This window comes from Oryctolagus cuniculus, chromosome 1, assembly GCF_964237555.1.
Source record: "Oryctolagus cuniculus chromosome 1, mOryCun1.1, whole genome shotgun sequence".
Classification (NCBI taxonomy): Eukaryota; Metazoa; Chordata; class Mammalia; order Lagomorpha; family Leporidae; genus Oryctolagus; species Oryctolagus cuniculus.
The window spans coordinates 68,568,753-68,593,919 of record NC_091432.1 but is presented as its reverse complement, the minus strand read 5'-3'; the positions used below and the strand labels follow the sequence as shown (position 1 = coordinate 68,593,919).

General features: G+C 41.6%; 1 protein-coding gene across 3 annotated transcripts in view; it reads left to right on the top strand.

Moving 5' to 3' along the window:
* PAK1 (p21 (RAC1) activated kinase 1) overlaps positions 1 to 25,167 on the top strand; it is a 192,908-nt gene that overhangs the window by 19,614 nt on the left and 148,127 nt on the right. The window contains exon 1 of one of the 3 annotated variants that reach the window (XM_070075855.1): positions 552 to 573. The exons of the other annotated variants lie outside the window; for them this stretch is intronic. The gene's annotated coding sequence lies outside the window, so the exon portion shown is untranslated. Of the gene's footprint in view, positions 1 to 551; positions 574 to 25,167 lie in introns of those variants that run through there. 3 annotated transcript variants of the gene reach the window in all.

Genomic DNA, 25,167 nt, shown 5'->3' with positions numbered 1-25,167 from the left:
GTTCCTGGTGCATGCCGTCTCTCTCCTCCTTTATAGTCCTCCTCCGCCAATCCTAACTCGGCTGCCCACACGCCGAGCACGCTGCTCTCCTCCAATCAGGAGCAAGTCCTACAGTTTATTAGCTGAACTGGAGGCAGCTGTGTAGAAGCTGTTTACTTCTCTCCCAGCGCCATATTGTGGGAGAGCAGATGCATAGAATAAGTCTTAATTCCAGTAACTTAGTCCAGTCCGGATTGCTCCCCACACTCTGCCTGGCAAAAAAAAAAAAAAAAAAAAAAAAAAAAAAAAAAATTATTTTTATTTATCTTAATAAATTAAAAGCCCAAAAACTTTTGGTGGAGAGGTTACTAGAAATTTATGTGTCTTGTAGTTTAACTGTAAGTGGTATATTTGGCTACAAGTTATCCTCAGAGAACAAGAGTCTCATCTGTATATGCTGGTTGTCCCATTGGATTTAGTGTTCTGAGATTGAGGACTGTGCTTTTTTCATTATAGTTCTATGATGCCTAATAAATGCATGGAGATAGGAAGAAATGAATAATAATTGACAAGATTTGGAAACTTTTCTTGAAGGTACTGTATGGTCCAGAAGTTGTATGGTAGTTTGACCTTATACTTTGTTAAGTCCAAAAGGTAAACTTCTGTTATTTTTCCTTTTACCAGTTCCTGCCTACTGTGTACTTTAATATTCAGAATCTGTTCTCTGCCTCAATAGCTCTTGTTCTCATTGTAATTCTTCCTGGAGATTGAGATGGAAATGAGAAAGGCTTTGGGCTGCTGCCTAGGTATCCACATTCATGAGAATTGAGGGACCAAATGCCAGCCCTGACCTAGACAGCACCAGGTCAGCCAATCATTGCTTTCCTGCCTTTCCCTTTGTTCTCTGTGCCTGTAGCCTCCTATCTGCTGGAGGTTTGTGCTACAGCTGTTTATGCCCATTAATGTAATGCTAATGTGCCCCTTACTGAAGCCGTGGAAGCACAGGGTCCCAGCTGGTGGACAAGAACTGCACAGTAGCAGCTTTCAGAGTACCTTTTCACTAACAATAGAATGAGGCACCTGAATACCTTTTCATAATTGCTTTTGAAACCATAGAAACAGAAGCTGAATATGACCTCAGCCATGGAGGTCATTTTTTTTTGAGGCGGGGGAGTAGGGAAAAAAAGAAAAAACAAAAAACCTTATACCAAATTAATAATTTCCATACCTCACATTTCAACAAAGCTCTGTGTCATGAAAATAAACTTTAATCCTCTCTGTATATTGTGTAGCAGTTAAAACTTCTCCCACTGATCTGACTTTGAATGTACCTTGGCCTTGCTGTTTCTTGACCATGTGATCTGGGGAGAGTTACTTAACCTCTGTAGTTTTAGTTTCTTTACTCTTTATTTATTTTTTTTAAGATTTTATGTATTTATTTGAGAGGTAGAGTTAGAGACAGGGAGAAAGGTCTTCCATCTGCTGGATCACTCCCCAAATAGCCACCAGTCTGAAGCCAGGAGCTAGGAGCTTCTTTTGGGCCTCCCCTGTGGGTGCAGGGGTCCAAGCACTTGGGCCATCTTCCACTACTTTCTCAGGCCATGAGCCAAAAAGCCGGATTGGAAGAGGAGTAGCCAGGACACGTTACTGGTGCCCATATGGGATGCCAGCTCTATAGGTGGAGGCTTATTCTTAAGATGGTACTAATACTTCTTATTTCATAGTCTTGTTATTAGGATTGCATGAGGTAATAATGTTGGCCATCATATCATTACAGGATAAAGAAATTAAAATGATCCCAAATGGTCATTGCTTTAATTTACAATCCTGTTCTTGTGACCTTTGTTCCTGATTGTCCTTCAGTTAGAATATTAGCTGTGTGAAAGCCGGGACCTTGTCTGCTTGCTTTACTGTGTCCTTTGCACCTCGAACAGTTTTGAGTACATAGTGACTGCTTAATAAGTATTTGTGTGAGGCAGGCATTTGGCACAGTGGTTAAATTGCTGCTTGGGGGCCGGCACTGTGGCGCACTAGGTTAATCCTCCACCTGCGGCGCCGGCATCCCATATGGGTGCCAATTCTAGTCCCAGTTGTTCCTCTTCCAGTCCAGCTCTCTGCTGTGGCCTGGGAAAGCAGTGGAAGATGGCCCAAGTCCTTGGGCCCCTGCACCCACATGGGAGACCAGGAAGAAGCACCTAGCTCCTGGCTTCGGGTCGGCGTAGCTCTGGCCATTGTGGCCATTTGGGGAGAGAACCAAGGGGCGGAAGACCTTTCTCTGTTTTTCCTTCTCACTGTCTGTAACTCTACCTCTCAAATAAATAAATAAAATATTTTAAAAAAATTGCTGCTTGGGACACCCTCATCCTCTATCAGAGTGCCTGGGTTTGGGTTGAGTCCTGTTTCTGCTACCAATTCCAGCTTCCTGCTAATGCACACCCTGGGGACTAGTGGGTGATGGCTCAAGTACTTGGGTCCCTGCTAACCATGTGGGAGACCTGGATGAGTTCTGGATCTTGACCTCAGCTTAGCCTAGCTCTGATGGTTTCAGGCATTTGGAGAGTAAACCAGTGCATGGAAGATCTCTCTCTGCCTTTCAAATAAAATAAATAAATACAAAATTAATATTTGGTAAATTAATGAGTTTTCTTGGGGAAATTTTCTGTCAACCACATCTAGGTTTAAACTTGAACCTTTTATTCTTTATAGTTGTTTGTATGTATTTGACCTTTTTTTTTTTTTTTTTTGGAAGTTATTTGAAAGGCAGAGTTTCAGAGAAAGAGAGAGAGAGAGAGAGAGAGAATGAATCTTCCATCTGTTGGTTCACTCCCCAAATGGCCACAACAGCCAAAGGTGGGCCAGAGAAAAGCCAGGAGCCAGGAGCTTCCTCAGGGTCTCCCAGGTGGATTCAGGGGCCCAGAAACTTTGGCTGTCTTCTGCTGTTTTCCCAGGTACATTAGCAGGGAATTGAATCGGAAGTGGAGCCTCTGGGACTGAAACCGGTGCTCATATGGGATGCTGGTGCTACAGGTGGCAGTTTAACTTGCAATGCCACAGTGCTGGTCCCACGTATTTGACCTTCTAAAAAGTAATTTTTGGAGGTATGGGCATTTGGCCCAGCTGCTAAGATGTCCACATCTCATACTAGAGTTACTGGGTTCAATGCCTGACTCTGGCCTTCCAACTCCAGCTTCTTGCTATTTCAGACCCTGGGAGGTAGTAGTGGTGATGGCTCAAGTAATTGAGTTCTGTCACCCATGTAAGACATCTGGATTGAGTTCCTGTCTCCTGGCTTGGGCCTTCATCCAGGCTTAGCCATCATGGGCATTTGAATAGTGAACTAGTGGGAGGGAATGCTCTTTCTCTCTCTGCCTGGTGAATAAATAAACATTTTAAGGAAAAGTAATATTTCAGGGCAAGTGTTTAGTGGTTAGTTAAGACACTGGTTAAGATGCCTACGTTCCATAATAGAGTGCCTAGGTTTGATGCCTGGCTCTGTCTCCTGATCCCTGTTTCCTGCTAATGAAGACCCTGGGAGACAGTGGTGATAACTCAAGTCATTGGTTTCTGCCTCCTGTGTGAAATACATGGATTGAGTTCCTGGTTCCTTGTTTCAGCCCAGCCCAGCCCAGCCTTGACCATTATAGGCATTTGGGGAGTGAACCAGTGAATGGAAACATTGTCTCTCAAATAAATAAATCCTAAAAAACATGTAAAAATAATGTTTATGTTACATCCTTGATCTTTTCCAGTGTCTGTTTTCTTCTACATTGTACGTCTTCAAGAGTGGAGACTGATCTCTGCTGTGAGACCCTCCCTATAGCTTCTTGTATAGTATTTTATGTACACAACTTTTAGTGCTTAGTGATTACTGAGAACTGAGTTAAAAATCACTGTGTTCAATATTAATTTATCAAGCAAAAACCAGCATACACGTGGCATCACTACTACCAACTCTTAAGAAGTTGTGAATGTGTAGATGCAATCTTGGTGACAGGTACCTATTGCCTTTACAAATATTCTTTACACTTGAAGTACTCGCTCCTTCTTCTCTGTTCCTTTTCTTCCAGGTCACACATTGCACATTTCTTCAGGGCTCAGTCTGCTCTGCTAGCTCTCTTCTTTCTGTGATTAACTCCTCTTCATGTAAATCTCTTTATAGAGGAAGTGAGTAACTTGCAGAAGGGTTCATTTTAAGGGAAGAAATTCCAAACTGAGGAAAAAGTTGATGTAAAGACATGAAAGGAAAGGGACAATGTTACAAAAATATGATAGTAAATATTAATTGTTATATTTAATATAGGACAATTTATTGGTCAGGATTCTTTTTAATAGGGGATAACTATAGAATCCGTTCTAATACCTTCAAGAAAACAGGATGTTACTGAAGGGTATCAGCTTAAAGAATCTTTGGGAGAGTTGAAGAAATAGACTAAGCTCACATGGACAGATCCATCAAACTCAATTAAAGAACTAAGCTTTTAAGGATATTGCTGGTTTTGCCAGAATCAGGAAGCTGTTGTTCTACTTGCTATATCTAGGACTGTGCTGCCTTTGCTGAAGTTTGTTCCAGCAAAAGGGGTGTCGTATGTCCAGTCTCTTTTCTTGTCTAATTCAGTTCCAAGTTGGAATTTATTATGAGAGCATTTGATTGACAGACTCAAATCACATTTCTAGGAAATATATTGTTTTATTTTCCAACCTGTGTGGTACTCAAATCTAAGCCAGAAGAAGATTGAAATAGATGTTGAACAAACTGGTTTGTAGATTGTGCCATACATAGTATTTGGTGGCTGTTTCCTTCTTTTGGTATGAAATTTGATATCATTTGAAATTCTGTTAGCAGAAATTTTGACTCAAATATGTACTCAAACTGTGTGTGGGGCCCAGAAGTCTATAGTTTAGTAAGCATTCCAGGTGAGTTTTGTTTCATGCTAAAATTTGAGAACTGCCCTAATAACATAGGATAACGAGGAATGAATGAATTCACCTGATAGAAATTAGAGCTGCATTAGGAAGGAGAAAGACAGGAATGGATGCTAGGTAGGCAGTCAGCAGCATCATTTCAAAACTGTAATGGTAGATAGGGGCCAGTTCATGAGGAACCTTGAGTATCTCATCTCATGTGCTATTGTTGTGAGATAGTTAACTGGATAGCGTGCGTCTGAGAGACTTGTACAATGAAGGAAACTGATTATGAAAGTGATTAGGTAGAAAGTATATTGAACTTGTAGCCAGAGGTTGGATTTTCATCCTGTTTACCTCTTTGAGCTTCAGATTATCTTTCTGAAAAATAGGGAATATAACCTCGAGGATATTGGAAGAGTTACATGAAAAAATTTATGTGGAAATGCTATTTCATCATATAGCATATTAATAAGTCATATAGAATCTGAACGATGATGTCTAGCTAAAATAGTATGTATTCGGAGCCATAAAAAGGCACGCTTCATCAGGAATGTTTTCCTTTTAAGACAATTTCTTGGTTCTCAGTGATTGCCTTGGGTCTTGGGGCCTTGATCATACTCAGATCAGCTCTGGTTTAACTGTAGGAATATGGGTTCTGTCGGTGTACTCTTACCCTGGGGCATTATCTGAATTATTTACTTCAGCTGTCACGGGAATATGGTGGTTTCTTTTTGCTCTTACAACTAATACGTATTCAGTGTGGTGCGACCATCCATACATATTTTATGTTCTTTGGTAATAAGCTCATTCTTTTTTACTTTTTTCTGTGACAATCATGTTAGTTTTAACACTATGCCCTTTCTGCTCTAATTTTGCTTTTTATAGATTTCATATGTTCTAAATATTGACTGTTTTTTAGTTAACAGTGGAAAGGTGTTTAGAATTGGTTTGGACTTGATCTCTTACTTTATTTATAAATAAAGTAGGTCAGACAGGAAAGTAATTTGACCAAAGTCTTGTGGATCCTGCTGCTTCTTTCTTCCTGTCCCTTGGCAGGGAAGAACTTACACCTGGTATTAAATTTCATTTTTTGTTCTATAATATTAATTAGTCAAAAGTCACTTGTAAATTGTTTAGATCTGATGGGATTCAGTTAAAAGCCAGAAGGCTCGTCTGTTATAACTGAAGCAGAGCTGTTGTCCCACCTGGGAAGAGAGATTCTCTAGGGAATAGAAATGTTGTCTGTCCCACAGATGGAAAGAAGGACTCTTCATTCCTAGTCATACCTGCTGGGTTATTAGGTGTGCCAACACTTATCTTTGTTAAGATTTAGGTTGTTTGAGGAGGAAAGGCATGGAATTGAATGTGTAATTTTTATTTTATGATACTGAGCACTTAGCACCTTACCTAGGTTTGTTTTAGAAAGTTACTGTTAGGGAGTAAGGAAACCAGAGAAATTGCTTCTGATATGCTTTTTTTTTTTTTAAGATTTATTTTATTTATTTGAAAGTCAGAGTTAGACATAGAGAGAAGGAGAGGCAGAGAGAGAGAGGTCTTCTATCCACTGGTTCTCTCCCCAATAGGCCGCAATAGCTGGAGCTGCACTGATCTGAAGGCAGGGGCCAGGAGCTTCTTCTGGGTCTCCCACACGGGTACAGGGGCCCAAGGACTTGGGCCATCTTCTGCTGCTTTCCCAGGCCATAGCAGAGAGCTGGTTTGGAAGTGGTCATCAGGGCTCAAACCGGCGCCCATATGGGATGCCAGCTCTGCAGGCAGTGGATTTACCTGCTATACCTCAGTGCCGGCCCCCTGATATACTTTTTTTTTTTTTTTTTAACTAATTAAAACCTATGTTGCTAGCTGAAGGGGACTTAATTTGTTGATGAGAAAACTGAAACTTAATAAGAAACATAATTCATTTCAATGTTATATAAATTGGTTACAGAGTCAAGACCATTCTCAGCACTCCTGATTCCCTATTAGGTAAGTATATTTCCACTGCTCTGCTGGGCACAATGTAGAGGAAGTGTAGGATAGTAGAAAGAGCAGATTTGAGGGCAAGAGATTTGCTGACAAACCATGGCTCTGTTCCCTGCCAGTTTATTCCTGAGAAAGTAATATCACTTCTTTAAGCACCAATTTCCTCATTTGTAAAGTGGGATTATGTTGATATTTACCTTTCTTGCAGGACATTTATAGAATAAAATGTGACATGCAGTGGAAAAAAATGACTTTAATGTGGTCACAGCCAATTTGCTTAGGAATTTCAGCTCTTATTGCTTATTAACTGTGATTTTGGTGCAGCTTAATTTCTCTGAACATAGTTTTCCCTCTGTAAAATTCATTGAATAATATCGCCCTTCCAAAGTTGTTTTGAGGACATTACTGTGAACAAATGTAAGGGAAAAGAAATTATTTTATTCTTGCTGAATGTGTGGCAGACTCTGATGCAAAAGGTAGAATAACAGAAGAAAAGTTTATGGACTTATTTAAGTTTTACATGGCAAGGAAGTCTTCATAATGAAATAAACACCCAAAGAAATGGGTAAACTTGTGTATTTTTGTGCTTGGGATTTGATGAAAAGATGAGTTATCCTGGAGAAGTATGATTGGACAAAGGGGATATGACCTAATAATACTAGGAAGAATTTGGCAAAGCCTGTTTGTTCAGATTCTTCTCTGTGTCCCTAGGTCTTTAGAGATAAGGATGTTTCTATCATCTGGATATAAGGAAGGTGCCTGTTGAATAGAAGGTCTTAGGACTTGCTTTAGGGGAGAAGGGCAAGGGGAAGGTGAGAGTGGCCTTCCTTCTGGTCTTTTCACAAATGCCAAGGTGCCATATAGTGGTGTGTACTGAACTCCACCATAAAGCATTCAAAATGGTGCCTGGCACCATGATAGGTACTCCATAAATGGTTGAGATCTTCTCAGAAGACTTAGCTTCTTAGTTCTCAGAAGACAGAGTTCCATTAAACCCTGGTAACTCCTAATCTCTCACCCTTGCTCCACCTTTTAGGGAAATTCTATCTTCTCGAAACTATTCCTCTAATGTTTTAAAATAAATATAGCATGGGCAGATGTTTGGCACAGTGTTTCGGATACCATTTGGGACACCTGCATCACATATTGGATTGCCCAGGTTTGAGCTTTGGCTGTGCTCCCAATTCTATCCTGCTAATGCACACCTTAGGAGGCAGGAGGTGATGGCTTAAGTACTTGGGTCCTTGCTCTCCATGTGGGGGACCCGGATTAGTCTGGCTCAGTCCCAGCTGTTGACGGACATTGGGGAGTGAACCAGCGCATGGAAGATCTCTGTCTCTGTCTTTTTCTCTGTGAAGCTAGGGGGCATTGGGGAGTGAGCCAGCAGATGGAAGATTTGTGTCTCTATCTCATTCTCTGTTGTTCAAATAAAAATAAGTAAAATTTTAAAATCACAGAATTTATCCTTTTGTGGCTTTCAAACAAATTTGTGGAGTTTAATTCTGGAGGCTATAGGTGAGGGTAAGATAAGGTCTTTGCCTGGTCAGATTTCCATTTTTTTTTCTTAAGATTTTATTTATTTATTTGAGAGGTAGAGTTACAGACAGTGAGAGGGAGACAAAGAGAAAGGTCTTCCATCTGCTGATTCACTCCCAAGAGAGCTGCAACAGCCAGAGCTACACCAGTCCGAAGCCAGGAGCCAGGAGCTTCTTCAGGATCTCCCATGCAGGTGTAGGGGCCCAAGGACTTGGGCCATCTTCTACTGCTTTCCCAGGCCATAGCAGGGAGCTGGATTGGAAGTGGAGCAGCCAGCGCCTATAGGGAATGCCAGCGCAGCAGGCAGAAGATTAACCTATTGTGCCATAGCGCCGGCCCCCAAATTTCCATTCTATATTCCAGTGGCCAGTCAGGATGCCTCTTCTGCTCAAGGAATGGCCACTAGAGATGGCAGGTTTTTTTTTTTTTTTTTAAAGATTTATTTATTTATTTGAAAGAGTTACACAGAGAGGAGAGGCAGAGAGAGAGAGATGTCTTCTATACGCTGATTCACTCCCCAATTGGCCACAATTGCTGGAGCTGGGCTGATCTGAAGCCAGGAGCCAGGAGCTTCCTCCAGGTCTCCCATGTGGGTACAGGGGCCCAAGGATTTGGCCATTTTCCACTGCTTTCCCAGGTCATAGCAGAGAGCTGGATCGAAAGTGGAGCAGCCAGGACTAGAACCGGCGTTCATATGGGATGTCGGCCCTGCAGGCAGCAGCTTTACCCGCTCACTATGCCACAGCGCAGGCCCTGAGATGGCAGGTTTTGTGGTAAATGGGTCAAAAAAGAGGGACACTTGATATCTGGGCAACTTGAGAGGAGAAATGAAATGGGAAAAATTGTGTTACTCCTGGTCATCCTTGGCTGTTGCCCACTGAATAGCAGTATTGACATTAGTGGTGAAACATTTTTTCATTTTTTTTAAGGGAAAGAGTTTATTGGGGGAAACTGGACAGACCAGAAGGAAGGGGTGAAGAAGGAAAAGAGGGAGAAGGAGAGCTTAAGAGGGATTCAGAGACAGAGAGAGAGATCAGGAGATGGAGAGAAAGAGAGAGCCATGTGTTCAGGAACAGGTCCTTTTAAAACTTTGCCAGGGGGCAGGCAGGGAAGTAGGAGCAGTGAATCCCATTAGGATGGGGGTGGGGCTGACACCGGTGGTTGGGCCATGGCTTTCAGCAATGGCAGCGGGGGCTAGAGCCTAAAATGGTGTTGGGATTGCACCATTTTACTAACATTCCCCCCTTTTGCTTTTTATAAAGCAGGTATTGTATGGGATTGCATTAGTCTCAAAAGTCCGGGGTGGGGGTAGAGGGACAATGATCTGTCTTTAGAGCTACTTCCTGCTGACATGGGGCAACGAGGTACTCTTTGCTGGCATGGGGCGATGTCTCAGCCACTATCTCCTGAGTGGGGAGCCACGTATATCCCTGTGACTACATTTGGTTGACCACCTGGTTGGAAACATATCTAAATCCTGTGGTGCCCCAGACACTCAACTTACTTTAGATATGCCAGTTATTTCATAGAAAGAATATCTGTCTGAGTGGGAACTGTTGTGGCCCAGAAAATCCCGTTAATCCCTAGTAACTCCTAATCTCTCACTGTAGCTCCACTCTGTAGAGAGATATTTGTGTTTAGCTTGTCTTTTCTTGTCATTTCGCTTTGATGTGCAGGATTCTAGGTCTTCGGTTTTTAGATTTTTCCCTGCTGTTGACTTCCCTTTGTAAACTTTTGAGACTAGAGAGCTGTTTAATTCATCTCCAGTCAGTATGTTGGGCCTGCCGGATTCCTCTTTCTGGTTTTGTGGTTCTAATGCATGAGAAGCTGGGAATATGAAATCATGTGATCAGGCAAACACCATTTCCTCAGGGGATCCAACGTTATGGGAAACATAGTACTGGGATATTCTCTCTTCCCCTCCATCCTCCCAGAATGTACTCTTATAAGCCATTAATTCAGTAAATTCATAGTGAGCATATGTACTGTGGATCAGGCATTCTGCTTGATGCTTTGAATATATTACTTCACCAATTACTCATAAGTAATGCTTTGAATTAGACTGATGATAAGTATTGCCCTCAATTTCATATATAAGGATCTGGAGTTTAGGTAAAGGAAATGACTTTATTTTCTAAACGGTGGATCCAGGATTTGAACCTAGATTGTTATAACTAAAAGATAATCACTAGGGGCCAGCACTGTGGTGTGGTGGGCTAAGCCTCTGCCTGTGGGCGCTGGTTTGTGTCCCAGCTGCTCCTCTTGTGATCCAGCAGTACAAGATGGCCCAAGTGCTTGGGTCTCAGCACCTGCATGGGAGATCCAGAAGCTCCTGGCTTTGGATTGGCCCAGCTGCAGCCATTGTGGTCATTTGAGGAGTGAACTAGTGGGTGAAAGGCCTTTCTCTCTCCGTCTGTAACTCTTCTTCTCAAATAAATAAATAAAATCTTTTTTTTTTTTTTTGACAGGCAGAGTTAGACAGTGAGAGAGAGAGAGACAGAGAGAAAGGTCTTCCTTCTGTTGCTTCACCCCCCAAGTGGCCGCTACAGCCAGCGCGCTGCACCAATCCGAAGCCAGGAGCCAGGTGCTTCTTCCTGGTCTCCCATGTGGGTGCAGAGCCCAAGTACTTGGGCCATCCTCCACTGTTCTCCTGGGCCACAGCAAAAAGCTGGACTGGAAGAGGAGCAACCGGGGCAGAACCGGCACCCCAACGGGGATTAGACCCCTGGGTGCTGGTGCCGCAGGTGGAGGATTAGCTTAGTGAGTCGTGGCGCCGGTCAATAAATAAAATCTTAAAAAAATAAAAAGATAATCACTGACTACTTTACCAAAGTAGGAGCTTCTTAAAGAAAGTTTTTTTTTCTTATTAGGAAATTTTTAAAAAATTAATTTTATTTGAAAGGCAGAGAGAAAGAGAGAGAGAGAGAGCACTTCCATTTGCTGGTTTACTTCTCAAATGCCCACAATAGCCAGATAGGGGCCAGTCCAAAGCCAGGAGCCTGGAACTCAGCCTGAGCCTCCCAGATGTATGGCAGGGACCAGGTACTAGAGTCATCATCTGTTGCCTCCCCTGGGTACACATTAACAAGAATCTGGATCAGAAGTAGAGAATCCCTGACTTGAACCAGGCACTCTGGTTAATGGATGCTGGTGTGCAAAGCTGGTGTCCTAACCACTGTTGCACCAAATGCCAGCCTTGAAGACAGGGATCTTACCTGATTCAAATTTGTGTTCTCTGTTCTCAGCACTGGGACTGGAACTGATTTTTTTTTGTAAATGGGAAGTATTTATTTGTAAGCTTTTCTTTTTTTAAAAAAAGCTTTCCTTTTTAAACATCTACTTGAAGGGTAAAGTAAGAGCGAGAAAGATGTCTTCCATCTGCTGTTTTATTCCCCAAAGGCCAGCAACAGCCAGGACTGGGCCAGGTTGAAGCCAGGAGCCTGGAACTCCTGGGCCCAAGTACCTGAACCATCATCTGCTGACTCCCAGGTGTACATCAGCAGGAAGCCGAATTGGAAGCAGAGGACCTGGAACATTCTGATATGTTACTGGTGTCCCAAGTGGTGCTCAATCTGCTGTGTCAAATGCCTGCCACAAAGATAGGGTTATTATCTCTTTCAGATTTGTGATCCCTATTCTCAGCGCAGTGCCTGAAACAATGATTTTGATTGAAGAAAATACGTCATATGTTGGCTCAAAGAGTGGTACAATTAGGACAAGGGTGTTGAGAAACTTTTTAGTTCACATTATTTGCCTGGGATGTCTCACCCTGATGCTGAATTTAAAAAATATTTTTATTTATTTATTTTCATTTTATTTGAAAGGCAGGGAGAAGCACACACACATGCACAGAGGCAGAGAGACAGAGAGAGAGAGAAATCTTCCATCCACTGATTCACTCGCTAAATGTCTGAGACAGCTGGGGCAGGGCCAGGCCAAAGCCAGGAGCCCAAAACTAATTCAGGGACTCCCATGTGGGTGACAGGGACCTAAGTACCTGAGCTATCTCTTTTTGCCTCCCAGAGAACACATTAGCAGGAAACTGGAATTGGGAGCAGAATTAGGACTCTAGCCTAGGCTGATCTGTGATACAGGATGCAGGTGTCCTGAGAGGCATCTTAACTGTTGAACCAAATGCCCAGCCTAAGGTAAATTACTTATAATCCATGTGATCAAAAGGATTTCACTCTAGAAAGCCATACAAGTAATTAACACAAACATTATGAGGGGGTCTTTAAAATGTTCATGAAGAATGCATATTATGCAAAAACTATACATGGATTTCAATTTTTTTGTATTAAAATAAATTTATCTTTTTACTTCTGTGTTTCTATAAACCTTCTGAAGTATTCTCATCATGCTTTAAAGATCTTAATATTTATTGGGAAAGTAATACTACCTTCACTATATTATCCTGAAGAAAAATGAGATAATACAGGTCATAAAGGCTGTCTAAACCACCAGGCCTGGCTTGACCTGCCCTGTTCCCTCTTTCTCCAAATACATGATAGGTATTGAGCTGAATTAATCTCAGCTATTGCATTGCTTACTTCCTCTATTAACAAGGCAACAGATTGTTGATGCCCCTGATGTTTTGTCACCCTATCACTCTGTCTCTTTAAGTCCACTGCCTAGTTCCTTTCAAGTCCAGTGCCTGCTTTAATTTAGTTTTCTTTTTAAAGCTGTTTCTCTGTGGGCTGGTGTTTCCAATTGAGGCTGAATTGAATTGTGTAAGGCCTCAGGAAGTGGTGGAAGCACCTTCCTCAAGCCTGGTTACACCAAAACCCCATCAAGTAAGTTGTGTCCCCAAAGAGGAAGAGAGAGCTGAAGTTCCGTAGCCAGTAGATAAGAGTTTCCCTCTTTAATCTCTGGGTTAATTTCATCGTTTACAGAAGGATCATTTCCTTTTAAATTCCAAATACTCCCCTCTATATTTGTTAATATCCCCGGGCCATTTTGTGTCACTCTTTAATTTCTGTCCAACCTCTTAAGTCTGTCCCTTGGGTCTGACAAAATAAATTCAAACTCTCTTCTGCATAACAATCTCTAATAATTACAGTGGTGCTTTTGTTTTTATTCTTCAGCTAAATGTTTTTTCTTTGAGAGTTTCTCAGATGATTATCCTTGCCTCTCATACCACTTTTCTCTCCACATAAACTTCTGTAGGTAAGCCCTTTCTCGTGGTGGTTGTACTTCTGTTCCTCTGTAACCCATCACTTCTCCTTAAATTTTCTCACTATAGTATGAATAAGCAATCAATTCTCTTTCATGCTGACTCCTCCCCCCACCCCATCCTTGTTTCTCATAATTTTTTGTTTGTTTAAGATGTTTTCTTTGGGCTGGTGTTATGAAACAGTGGGTTGCGATGTTGCCTGCAATGCTGGCATCCCTTACGGTTGCCATTCCAAGTTCTGGCTGCTCCATTTCCAATACAGTTCCCTGCTGATGCACTTGGGAAAACAGTGGAAGATGGGCCTAGTGTTTGGGCCCATACTACTCACAAGGAAACCTGTATGGAGTTTTGGGCTCCTAACTTAAGCCTAGCCTAGCCTTGGCTGTTGTGGCTGTTTGTGGAGTGAACCAGTGGATGGAAGATTGATCTCTCTCTCTCTCTCTCTCTCTCTCTCCCTCTCTCTTTGTAACTCTGCCTTTCAAATAAAATAAATATTAGAAAAACAAAAGATGTTTTTCTTTACTTGCTGTACTTTTTTTTTTTTTTTAAGATTTATTATTTATTTGAGAGTCAGAGTTGCAGAGAGAGAGAGGTCTTCCATCCGCTGGTTCACTCCCCAATTGGCCACAATGGTTGGAGCTGTGTCGATCTGAAGCCAGGAGCCAGGAACTTCTTCCAGGTCTCCCACATGGGTGTAGGGGCCCAAGGAATTGGGCCATCTTCCATTGCTTTTCCAGGCCATAACAGAGAGCTGGATTGGAAGTGGATCATCTGGGAATCGAACCGGCACCCATATTGGATGCTGGCACTGCAGGCAGCAGCTTTACCTGCTACGCCACAGCGCCGGCCCCTACTTGCTGTCCTTCTAGACAGCCTTCAAAGGCTCGGTTCAAGTATCTGTCCTTGGTGCCTTCTCTGACATTTCCCTTCTCATTTAAACAGAATTAATATCCCTGTCTTCAGTGTTTACCCGGTACTTTGTTCCAAAGGCTTTGATGACATTCATTGTATTATTGACATTTATTGTATTATATTATACTTGTTTGTAAAATATTTTGTATTATATATTATATATAAGTATATAATATATAATATATATTTTTGTAATATATTTTGTATTATAATTGTTCATTTGTCCTGATTCTTCCTAAATATTTTCTCAAAACCATCAGCCCTTCTGAGGTTAGAGGTGGTTGGCATGTATCAACTGATCAATAAAGAGGAAACTAACATGTATTGAGTGCTTTACTGCTGTGCAAGTTGTCTAATGGTTATTCTCAACTTAATCCTCACAAGGTCACTGACATAGGTATTATGCTTATTTTACATATAAGGTAATTGGGACCCAGAGAGATTAAGTGGCTTATTTATGACCTCCCAGCTAGTTAACTCAGAATTGAGATTCAGATCTAAGTTTGCTGACTCCAAAGCTTGAGCTGTATTTAGAATTCTTCTTCTGACTTTTAATCAGTATTCTTTCTCTGCACATCAGAAACACACAAATTGTATATATAGATGAATTTAATGCTGTGATGGGCAAGAGTTCAGGTGGGAATGTGGTGGAATGGAGAGCAAATAGCTGTGACACTCACGTAATTGCTATGTATTAAGAAAGGACCCTAGGGTCTTTAATACCGTAATTGGAATTGTATGCAATCCTATAATTTGTATTTAAATAAAAATTTAAAAATGAATCTGTTTCAGCTGGTTAACAGATGTAGCAACACCTACCTTTGGGCATGTTCTGTTCTAAAAAGGGATGAAAAGCTGCTTCTCTCACACTACCACTGGCAAGGTTGATGAGCTCAGCTTTGACCCAAAACAGTGTTAGTGCTTCTGAAATCTTTTGCCCTCAAGCTGTCTCGTATATATATATATATATATATATGTATGCATCTATATGTATATATATATTTTTTTTTTCTCCAGGTGCTGGTAACCTGCTTTTTTAGAGATGTAAAAATCAGACAATTGGAATGTGGAATTCTTACCCCAAGTATTTGAACAGTTTGATGTTTTACCAGGGGAAGCCCACACACAAAAAACTTTTCTACAATTGGTAAAGGGACTAAAAGGTGGGCCTTGGGAAACACCTCTACCTCTTTGTGGTATGGGCTGTTAATTCCTTCTGGATTCTCTGAACTTAACTAACAGCTCATGTGTTATAGAAAGCTAACAAAAATAAAACCTGGGTTCAAGTACTTGTTACTACATGTGATTTTAGGTGTGATTTATTTTTGTAGACCTATTTAAATTTTTTAAAATTTTGTATTTTAATTTTTTAAAAAGATTTATTTTATTATTTGTTTGAAAGTCAAAGTTATACAAGGAGAGGCAGAGAGAGAGAGAGAGGTCTTCCATCTGCTGGTTTACTCCCCAATTGGCCGTAATGGCCGGAGCTGCGCCAGTCCAAAGCCAGGAACTGGGGCTTCTTCCAGGTCTCGCACGTGAGTGCAGGGGCCCAAGGACTTGGGCTGTCTTCTGCTTTCCCAGGCCATAGCAGAGAGCTGGGTCAGAAGCGGATCAGCCGGGACTTGAACCGGATCCCGATCCCGGCACTGCAGGTGGCAGCTTTACCTGCTATGCCACAGCACTAGCCCCAGGCCTATTTTAATTTTAATCTAGTGATTATTTCCACTTGAAGTGATCCTATTGTCCAGGGACCACACATCTCTGCTGCTGCCCAACATTAGTTGTTTTTTTTTTTTTTTTTTTTTTTTTTTTTTTTTTTTTTTAAGATTTATTTGTTTGAAAGAGCTACAGAGAGAGGGAGAAAGAGAATCTTCCATCCTCTGGTTCACTCCTCAGATGGCCACAACAGTAAGGACTGAGCCAAGCTGAAGCTGGGAGCCTGGAGCTTCACCCAGGACTCCCACATGGGTTCAGTGGCCCAAACACTTGGGTCATCTTCCATTGCTTTTCCCAGGCCATTAGTAAGGAGCTGAATTGGAAGTAGAGTAGCTGGGACCTGAACCAGCGCCCATATGGGATGTTGGTGTCGCAGGTGGCAGGTTTACCTGCTATTCCACAACGCTGGCCCCTTAAAGATATTTAGACAAGCTGTTCTCATTTAATCCTCATGGTAATGTACAAGGAAGGTGGTGCTATCCTTTGTGTCCTCAGTACCACCCTAAGATAGATAAAGTGACTTGTATAAGGTCACCTTGTGAATAAGCAGTGGAGACTGTGGTTAAGGGGAGGCCCCAACCTTTGAGGCTTTTTTTTTATTAATATTTATTTATTTTTTTGAAAAGCAAAATGACAGAGAGAGGGAAAGATGGGGTGAAGAGAGAAATTGAGAAGTCTTAAATTTGCAGGTTTGCTCCCCGAATGCCTTCAATAGCTGGGGCTGGGAAAGGCCAAAACCAGGAGTCGGAAATTCCTTCAGGGTCTCCCATGTGGGCAGCAGGTCACAAGTACTTGAGCCATCATTTGCTGCTTTCCAGGCATACGAGATGGAAGCTGGATTAGAATTTGAGTATCTAGGCAAGTAGAGGCTTAACCCCTTAATGCCTGCCCAGGCTTTGGGCTTTGTTTCTGCTAGATTTTTGGTTTTATAACAAGAAATTTTTAATGTTAATTCAGGAAACCTAAGTTTTGTGGTTGTGTTAATTATCTATTGCTTTGTAAATAATTCCTTAGAAAATTTAGCATTTTGAAAAAGTAAAGTATATATAAACCCTCATGGTTTATGAGGGTCAGTTTATGTGGTGGTTCTGCCCCAGGGTGTCTAATGAGGTTACAGTCAAGCTGTTACCAATACTGCATCATCCAGAGGCTCAGGTAGGCCCAGAGTGAACCCCTGGTTATGTTTTTGTAGACCAGTTTGCCATGTGGCCTGGTCTGTAGAGCATCTCACAGCTGGCTTCACTGGATAAGTGATCCTAGAGAGAAGAGAGCAACCAAAACAGAATGGCAGTATTGACTATAATTTGGTGGCATACTGGGGTAGGGGGTGGGGGTGGGGGTGGCATAAAGCTGCTGCCTGCAATGCTGTCATCCCATCTAGGTTCTGATTTCTGTTCTAGTTGCCCCACTTCCAGTCTAGCTCCCTGATAATGGCTTGGGACAAGCAGTGGAAGATGGCCCAACTGTTTGGGCCCCTGTCATTTACATGGGAGACCTAGAAGCTCCTGGCTCCTGGTTCTTGGCTCCTGGCTTTGGCTTGGTTCAGCCTTGGCTGTTGTGGTCATCTGGGAAGCGATCCAGCAGATGGAAGATCTCTCTCTGCAGCTCTGATTTTCAAAAAAATAATTATTTTTTTAAAGTGACATACTGGGGCAGGCATTGTGACACATGGATTAAACTTCTGTTTGGGCTGCCTGTATCCCATATGGAAGTGCCTGGGATCTAGTCCCTCCTGTGCTTCCAACCCAGCTCCCTGCCAGTATACACATTGGAAGGCAGAAGTTGATGGCTCAAATGCTTGGGTCCCTGCCAACCATGTGGGAGACCTGGATGGAGTTCCTGGCTTCTGGCTTCAGCCTGACCTAATCCTGGCTGTTCTGGCATTTGGGGAGTGAACCAGTGTATGGAAGTTCTCTTTTCCAAATTTCAAATGAAGAAACCAGAAAAAAAGGTGAAGTATATTAGTATAAGTGTTTTTTTTTTTTTTTTTTTTTTTAAGTGTTGTACTGTCACTTGCTGTATTCTTTTAGTCACAGAAATTAACCCTTCTGCTGAATGGATTAGGACTACACAAGGATGCAACTATTGGAGGCAGGGTTCATCAAGTATCATCTTGGAAAATGTTGAGGTCCAGGTTATACATCTCATTTATTAGAAAGTTAACCTTAATAAGCAGCTTCAGATTGTATTCCATGTTCCAGGCATGGTGTATATGAGAAGTCCCAAATGTCTTTAAGGGATGGTTTCTGGGCATGCAAAGAGCAGGGAATCCCTCAGAAGCCTCTTAAGTCTCATTTAGGTATTGATCTTCATAGGCTAATAAAATAATCATGTCTTATCTTTTATAAACAACCAGACACTTTAGTGAGTGATAGGAAAACTGGAGGATTTTTCTTCCTTTCTTCCTTACTCTCCCCCCGACTCCCACCGCGCTCTTTCTTTCTTTTTAAGATTTATTTGAAAGGCAGAGTTACAGAGAGAAAGAGAGAGAGAGAGATCTTTCATTCCCTGATTCACTCCCCAAATAGCCTCAATAGCTGGAGCTTCTGGGTCTCCCATGTGGTTGCTTTCCCAGGCATATAAACAGGGAACTGGATGGGAAGTAGAGCAGCTGGGACTCAAACCGGTGCCCGTAAGGGATGCCAGTGCTACAGGTGGAGCTTTACATGCTACACCACAGCGCCAGTCCCAGAAACACAGGATTTCTTTGCCATCAGGTACTACATGGTGAAATTGTTCTCTAGAGTATGACTATTTTGATTTTGCCTGTAGAGAAAATAACAGTGTATTGTACATGCCTCTAGCACTTAGGTTATTTTTATTTTATTATTATTATTTAAGATTTTATTTATTTGAGAGGCAGAATTACAGAGAGGGGGAGAGACAGAGAGAAAGGTCTTCCCTCTGCTCATTCACTCCCCAAATGGCTGCAGCAGCTGGAGCTGAGCTGATCTGAAGTCAGGATCCAGGAGCTTCTTCTGGGTCTCCCATGTGGGTGCAGGGGCCCAAGGACTTGAGCCATCTTCTACTGCTTTCCCAGGTCATAACAGAGAGGTGGATCAGGAGAGGAAAAACCAGGACACAAACTGGCACCCATATGGGATGCCGGTGCTGTAGGCAGAGGCTTAGCTCACTGTGCCACAGCATGGGCCCCTCATTTGTTTATTTGAAAGGCAGAATTACAGAGACAGAGAGTGAGGTCTTCTATCTGCGAGTTCACTCCTCAAATAGCTGCAATGGCCAAGGTGGGGCCAAGCCAGAGCCAGGAGCTTCATATGTATGTTCCACATGGGTGGCAGGGACCCAAGCACTTGGGCCATCTTCCATTGCTTTTCCCAGACCATTAACAGGGAGTTGGATTGGAAGTGGAACAGCTGGAACTTGAACTGATGTCTGTGTGGGATACCAGCATCACAGGGTCACAGGGCAGCTCAATTGGCTGTGCCACAATGGTGGCCCTCCATGCTCATTTTCATGTAATCATCTCAAAGGAATAGTGTGATGAGATGGGGCATTTGGCTGTCCTTAAACTCAGTATACCTGGATTTGAATTTCAGTTTGGTGCTAACAGAACTTAGGGTTCTAAGTCATGTTTTCTCTCTAGACTCAAGTTTCCTTAAATACAACATGAGAGTATTAAACTAGAATCTCAGGGTTTTGAAGCAGAATCTCATAAGCTGTTGGGGCAAGTTTGGGAGCTAAGAAGAAGCTGAGGAAGTGGACTACTTACCTGCCTCTATTTCAGTAAGAGCAACTCTACTTTTTATCTGTTTAAATACTGGTGTTAAAATTTTAAGATTTGATTGTCCAGCTCTCTGCTAATGTGCCTACGAAAGCGGTAGAAGATGGCCTAAATCCTTGGGCCCTTGCACCCACATGGCAGATCCAGAAGAAGCTCCTGGCTCTTGGCTTCAGGTTGGTGCAGTTCTGGCCATTGCGGCCATTTGGGGAGTGAACCAGTGGATGGAAGACCTCTCTGTCTGCCTCTGACTTTCTGTAACTCTGCCTTTCAAACAAATAAGTAAATCTTAAATTTTTTTTTTTTGGTTGGAAAAGACGTTGAGAGGCTTTTTTTTTCTTTCTTTTTTTTTTTTTTTGACAGGCAGAGTGGACAGTGAGAGAGAGACACAGAGAGAAAGGTCTTCCTTTGCCGTTAGTTCACCCTTCAATGGCCACCGCAGCCGGTGCGCTGCAGCCCGTGCACCGTGCTGATCCGATGGCAGGAGCCAGGTACCCATCCTGGTGAGAGGCTTTTTTAAAAACTTGGAAATGACTGGCTTGAATGATTTGAACTCTCAAAGGATTTCTCTGTAGAAATAAAGGGGTTTCTGATATCACTGGGCAAGAAGTAGCCTAAGGGATGTGGAATTACACTCCTTTTTTACATTTTGTCAAAGTAGAGGACCCAGATGTCTCCTAAGACAGCTATAGGTATATTATATACTGCGTATGCCCCAATAGTGCTCATAGATGCTAAGTATTTAGTGTTATTTTTGTTCCTATGTCTTTGAGAATTTAGGGTAGATGGTAATTAATTTCCAAAACAATGACATTTTGTATTATAGTAGCAAAATCAGTACTGGAAGAAGTTTTCCTGATAATCATGTAGAATATATTCATTTTACACTGAGAATTGATAAATTTTACAGTTGGAATTGTTTTGACTCAGAATGAAGCAGTCACCCACTGAATGGTGACTAGGAGATCTTAGAATAGTCTGAGTGGCTGGGGCTGGATTAAATATCCACACTTAGTTCCCACTGTTACGTTCTGAGGATCATAATCTGTATGTTTTGAGTAGAGCAGTATCTGTGTGCCTCCTGGGTAGAGCAGTATCTCTAACTTCCCATCTCTCTCTCCCCAGTTTCTGAGTTTTCCCTGGTGCAGATCTCGGCACCTGCAGATAAACCTGATGGTTTTTTCCCTGGCAGTTTAACCTTTTATTCTCTCTGGAGAAGCCCTGAAAAGACAAGGCAACTATATCCTTGATGTCCCTGGGAATGAATTACCCCTTGTGCTGGGATGGGTTTATAGAAAGGACAGTAGGAAAGAAACAGATAACTTCTTGGGTATTTTTTTCCTTCCAAGTTTGCTGAAGGATGTTCTTTCTATTACTTTGTGTAGAGAGAACTGTAGGATTTTAGAATTAAAATTTCTCTTTAAAGGCATCCAACATAGCCTCTATCCTATGTTTGAATTCTGTCTGCAGAGTTCCTACCATATAGTTCTTTAGCATCTGCTTGCAAACAACCATAGTGGAGTGATGTGCCACTGCTAGAAGCAGTCATTTTCATGGTTAGACATTTTGAAACTGAAACCTGTTCTTCTATGGCTTATAATCACTGACATCTCAAATGAGGAAACTGGGACGGATGAAATGGTAGATATCAGACATTTGGTATGACTCATTCTGCCTACAGCTGAAAAAGTCTGGCAAGACAAAGACCCAGGAACTCAGTCCTAGAACCTCAAATTCATCCTTGTGTCTTTGCGGGCAGGTGATTTTTATTGAAATAAAATTTTCATGGATTTTCTGAATTTATCAGTACTAGAAAGAAACTTCTCTTAGGTTTGTCCTTACCACTGTTTTTATAGATTTGTAACTGAGTCTCAGAGTGGTAAAGCCGTCTGCTCAGGGACACACAGATTCTATGATAGCACTGGGATTAGGACCATAGTTTCTTGCTAACAAGTCCTGGATGGCTTTCCATAGACAGTGCTTTTAAAGAAGATATTAAACAGACATTAAGACTATATAAATGCCATGTGCTCTGTGTACCTGGAAGTTTTCTGTTTGTAATGAAGGAGACAAATTCACTTAAAGTCACATAGCTTTCAGTCTGTAAATATCAAGTTGTTTTGTAGCATTACAAGAGAAATTAAAGGGTTCCATCCACAGACATAATTAAAGTGTCTCTAGGAGCTCTTACTCTATGTTGGAGGTAAGCATTTAAGTAGAATGCTACATTTTAACCCCTCTACCCCACCAGAATATAGAAAATACCTACTTTGACACACACACACACACACAAACCCCTAGAGATCTTTACTTTTTGTAAGGTTTCCTGACTATTCCTTTTTACTTTCCCTCCTCCAGCTCTCATAGATGTATTCCTCATGCTACACTGGTAGTGGGATATGGTGAAAAGAATGTGGACATTTGATTCAGAAGTAGACCTGGGTTGGATCTAGGCTCCAGATAATGCATGTAAAGTGTTTATCAAAGTTCTAGGTGCAGAGTTTCTGAGATGTTAGCTACTATGATTATAATTATTTTTATTGTACTAGTGTCTTACTTGGGAGCTTCTCAAGGGTGGTATGTTTTTCAAATTGTAAATTATGGATTTAAAATAAATTGGACCATCATTTTTAAAAAGTCAAATTGGATACACCAGAGAAAAAATACCAGAATATATCGTAAATAGAAAGAGCAAAGATTGTTTTTTTGAAACTTTCATTGCAGTTTTTACTTTTTCTTTTTTTTTTTTTTTTGACAGGCAGAGTTAGACAGTGAGAAAGAGAGACAGAGAGAAAGGTCTTTCTTCCGTTGGTTCACCCCCCAAGTGGCTGCTACGGCCAATGTGCTGCGCCGATCTGAAGCCAGGAGCCAGGCGCTTCTGCCTGGTCTCCCATGTGGGTGCAGGGCCCAAGCACTTGGGCCATCCTCCACTGCCTTCCCAGGCCACAGCAGAGAACTGGACTGGAAGAGGAGCACCCGGGACAGAATCCGGTGCCCCAACCGGGACTAAAACCCAGGGTGCCGACGCCACAGGTGGAGGATTAGCCTAGTGAGCTGTGGCACCAGCTGCAGTTTTGAATATATAGATTTTTATGTATGAATACATGTGTACTGGTTCTTAATGTAAATATATTAAATGTATTCTTGATGTAGGCTATCGTCAAAACAGTTTAAGAAACCCTGTTTAAGGGAGGAGACTGACTGAAATTTACATCTTTTATTCATAGGACCTGGCACAGGTTCTGGGACAGATCTTATACTATGACAAGGCTGCTTGCAATTAATTGCTTAATATATGATACAGAAAGTATGGTATATTTTATTTTTTTTTCTCCAGAAACCTTTTGTTTAAGGAATACGAACTTCATGCATTTCACAAATACAACTTTAGGAATATAGGGATTCTTCCCACCATACCTGCCCTCCCACTCATACTCCCTCCCTTCTTCCTCCCCCCTCTTATATTCCCATTCTTATTTTTTACTAAGATCTATTTTCAACTAACTTTATGCACATACGATTAGCACTATACTAAGTAGAGTTCAACAAATTGTATGAAAAGAAAAAAATTGTTCCTCAACAGTTGAGACAAGGGCTATTCAAAGTCGTTGTATCTTAAAGTGCTAATTTCATTTCTATAGATTACCTTTTAGGTGCTCTGTTAGTTATCACAGATCAGGGAGAACATATGGTATTTGTCCTTTTGGGACTGGCACATTACACTAAGTATGATGTTTTCCAGTTCCATTTATTTTGTTGTAAACGACAGGATTTTAGTTATTTTTATTTTTTTTACCACTGTGTAGTATTCCATGGTATACATATCCCATAATTCCTTTATCCAGTCTTCAGTTGACGGGCATTTAGGTTGATTCCATATCTTAGCTATCTTGAATTGAGCTGCAGTAAACATGGGGGTACAGGTAACTCTTTCACATGCTGGTTTCATTTCTCTTGGGTAAATTCCCAGGAGTGAGATGGCTGGATCATACGGTAGGTATATATTCAGATTTCTGAGGTATCTCCATGCTGTCTTCCAAAGTGGCTTTACCAGTTTACATTCCCACCAACAGTAGATGAGGGTACCTTTTCCCCCACATCCTCACCAGCATTTGTTGTTAGTTGATTTCTGTATGAAAATGGTTTTAGCAGAAGTGAGGTGAAACCTCATTGTGGTTTTGAATTGCATTTCTCTGAGGACTAGTGATCTTGAACATTTTTTCATGTGTCTGTTGGCCATTTGGATTTCTTCTTTTGAAAAAAGTCCTTTGCCCATTTTTTTTTTAATAAAAGAAACCTTTTATTTAAGGCATACATACTTCATGCATTTTATAAGTACAACTTTAGGAATATAGTGATTCTTCCCACCATACGCACCCTCCCATGCATACTCCACCCCTCCTCCTCTCCTTCTCCTATTTCTCCACTAAGATCCATTTTTGATTAACTTTATTTACAGAAGACCAAACTCTATAGTAAGTAAAGAGTTCAACAGTTTGCATGAGGAAAAACAAACAAAAAAACTGTTCCTCAACAGTCGAGACAAGAGCTGTTCAAAGTCATTGCATCTTGAAGTTAATTTCTTTGTTTTTTAAGGAATTTAGTTAACTTTAACGAAGTGCCTAAGAATGATACATCTTTTGTGAACACTTAGACATAATTATAATACAACTCTTTTTTTAAACAAAGATTTACTATTTATTTGAAAGAGTTAAACAGAAAGAAGAGAGGCAGAGAGAGAGAGAGGTCTTCCATTCACTGGTTCACTCCCCAGTTGGCAGCAACAGCTAGAGCTGTGCTGAAATGAATCCAGGAGCCAGGAGCTTCTTCTGGGTCTCCCACATGGGTGCAGGGGCCCAAGGACTTGGACTATCTTCTACTGCCCCAGGCCACACAGAGAGCTAGATCAGAAGTCCAGCATCCAGGACTTGAACTGGCGCCCAAATGGGATGCCAGCACTGCAGGTGGCAACTTTGACTGCTATGCCACAGTGCCAGCCCCAGTACAACTCTTTGAGAACAGAGGTCCTGCATGGGAGTCAGTGCACAGTGATTCCTGTTGTTAATTTAATGATTTACACTCTTAGGTATGATATCAGTGATCACCCAAGGCTTGACATAAACTGCATAGGCTAAGGAAGCCTTTTGAATCTACAAAGTCTTTCACTATTTAGATAAAGCTATAAGAAAATTGGAAGTTCTCTCTTCCTTTCAGATAAAAAAAGTAC